We start from the raw sequence: 2772 nt of genomic DNA, 5'->3' as shown, positions 1-2772 counted from the left end.
GCCGGGGGAACTCTGTGGATTCCTGCCACCGTGATAGGCATCACCGGGCCTTGCTCTTATCTCTTAGAGCTCGAGGACGGTCGGAATTGGAGAAGGCACGTTGACCAACTTCGTGGCCACTTCTCTCCACTCTTAGACAACCAGAGGTAACTCCTGCATAAGTTAGCCAAAGACCTACCCAAAGGGAGCAATACGCCACTCCTTCCATAGGCAGCTCAATCCCGAGGGTACCGGGGAACTTATCTGGTTGTGTTGCAGGCCCGCAGCGAGCTCTGAGCAAACCGGCTCTAGAAACTCTAGCCACGGCCTGTGAAAGGTTCCAGGAGCTTTCACAAGGGGAGCTGCAGAGCAAACAGGTCCGTCTGACCTGCTCAAAGAACACCTTCCGACTGAACTGCTCAAGTCAGGCAGAGCTACTCAAAAGCCCGCCTACCTGCGTGAATACGTGACCAGTAGGATTGTTCCATCTAAGAGGGGAGGGGTGTTACATACTAGCTTCAACTACAGTGGTTTCCACCAAGGTCCTCTGTTCCGGCGGGAACAGAGGTTTAATCTCATTGGTCGAAGGGTCTGACAGCTCCCTATAAAAGGGCTGCTGTCAGACTCAACCTTCGCTGGATTGTTCTCACTTGTTGCATTTAATAAAGAGCTGTTGTTACCGTTAGCCTGTGTGTCCCTATCCATTACCCGGTCTAACACTAAGAATGTTACATTGAGAAATAACAGGAATTAAGGGCCCCACAGCTGTGTGATGTGAAATGATAAGGAACTGCCATCCTAACCATAAGGCATTCTTTCCTCCTAGCCAAATAAACAGCATCTGCAGGAGAAAAAATTTGTTCCTGTGGTTGCCTTTGTTTGTAAGACAAAAATGCAGGTGAATTTATTTGCAATGAGGTCTGTTAGGAAGATCTGTTGGTCGAATATGAACAGGAAGCGTACGAACAGAATATTAAATTGCAGCTGCTGGCAATCTGTCAACAATGCACACTCTAGAGCTTTTCTGATTAACCCAACAGATACAGGGGTTAGGGTAGGTTATTAATCTCTGATTCAGTTGCAACCGGTATACTCTGAAAAATAAAGATATACAAATAATCCTTCCCAAGGGGTATCCCATGTGAAAAGAATCTTATCTAAATGTGTACTTTAGCAGCAATCTGTCTTTAATTTTCTTCAAACACACAAACACACACACTTTTCCTAGCTGCTGTATAAACTTGGCTGGTTACTTTCGCCCCCACTGAGATAGAAACATGTTTGGGTTATTTTTCCATCCAGGCTAGAACTCTTGATAGTCTGTTTGCATGCAATTCCCTGAGCAGCTTATATGTAAATGATATTTCTCTAGCTCTATTTCATTAGAGGGAATATTTTACTTAAAGGTTTTGTGTCAAGTGTAATCTTGCTTGCAAAGATACATTCTTAACTGGATCATAATTTAAATATAAGAGTGGGCCAGAAAGATAAGATTCAGAATGGGATATGACAGAAAGAATAAAAATTAAGTTACATTAAGAAGGGAGGCCGGGTGTAAAACTTGGAACCATGGTGTATAGTTTTAAACAAGAAGCTGGTTTATAACTTTCAAAAAAGCACATTTTTTGAAGAAGAATGTTAAGAACTGGGCTGTGGAATTTGTTAGATATTAACATATATCGCAGCAAGTCTCCACTCAGGTCCGCCGCTAGGGCGGGAACCAGGTATCATTCTGATTGGTCGAGAGGCGTACCCGATCCCTATAAAAGGGGAACCCTCAGACCACAGAGCAAGCTGGATCACTACTACTACTAATAAAGAGCTGTTAAGTCACTACGTGTCCGGAGTCTGTTCTCTCGTTGCCCAAATCCAACAGAATTCATAACCGTTATGCTTGTGTGTCGAGACTCAAAATGCAAAAAAGCCAATTAGGAGAGTTCACCATTTATTATGAATAAGTAAGAAATGTTTATTTAGATATAAATATCTAAAAGGTCACATTTACCCTACAACTCTTTTCTAGGCAACATGTAATAAGTTGATATTGATCAACAAAAAGCAATGCAGTAAAAAAAATAAGAGTATATTAAAAAGCACTGTTAAAAGGGGTTCAAAACAGACATCACTTTAAAAAATTAAAAATTGACGCGCGAAAGAGCACACGCATGCATCGCAAGACTGCAGAGGCCAAGAGCTCAGAAGACAAAGATGACAGCTGCTGCATGCACAGTAGCTGCGCCAAGCCAGCACGCAAATTCAAACCGCATTTCCTGCCTTGTGCAAGCTATGGAGGAGACCATGCCAGATCGTTTTGCCATTTCCATGACACTATCTGCCAGCGCTGCGAGCGAAAGGGTCACATCGCCAAGGTTTGCAGAAGCAAGCACCCCATGATAATCTGGCAGCCCAGAGGCCGACCTAACCACCAGCAGAGGCCCAACCAAGGGGCATGGCAGCCGCCACCACGGTGCTCAGAGGGTGACATCAGAGTCACCTACCACACCTCAATTGGCCAAGTCCGCACAAGGCGGCTGAAAAAGCTGAAGGTCACAGTCCTCATCGAGGGCTCTCCATGTGAAATGGAGATCGACATGGGGTCATCACTGACCATCATGCTCTGGTCTACATTCAAGCGGGCTATCCCTAGCCTGAAGAAGCAGTATTTACGCACCCCTGATATCCGCCTTCGCGATTACCAGGGGAACTGAGTCCCCATCGTGGGCCAGGGCACCTTCCAGGTGCAATTCAAAAACTACAGCAGCCAGCTCCCAGTGATGGTAGTCAGCGGTGACC

Source organism: Natrix helvetica (assembly GCF_964273705.1).
Source record: "Natrix helvetica genome assembly, chromosome: 4".
NCBI classification, from domain to species: domain Eukaryota; kingdom Metazoa; phylum Chordata; class Lepidosauria; order Squamata; family Natricidae; genus Natrix; species Natrix helvetica.
This window is presented reverse-complemented; position numbering follows the sequence as displayed.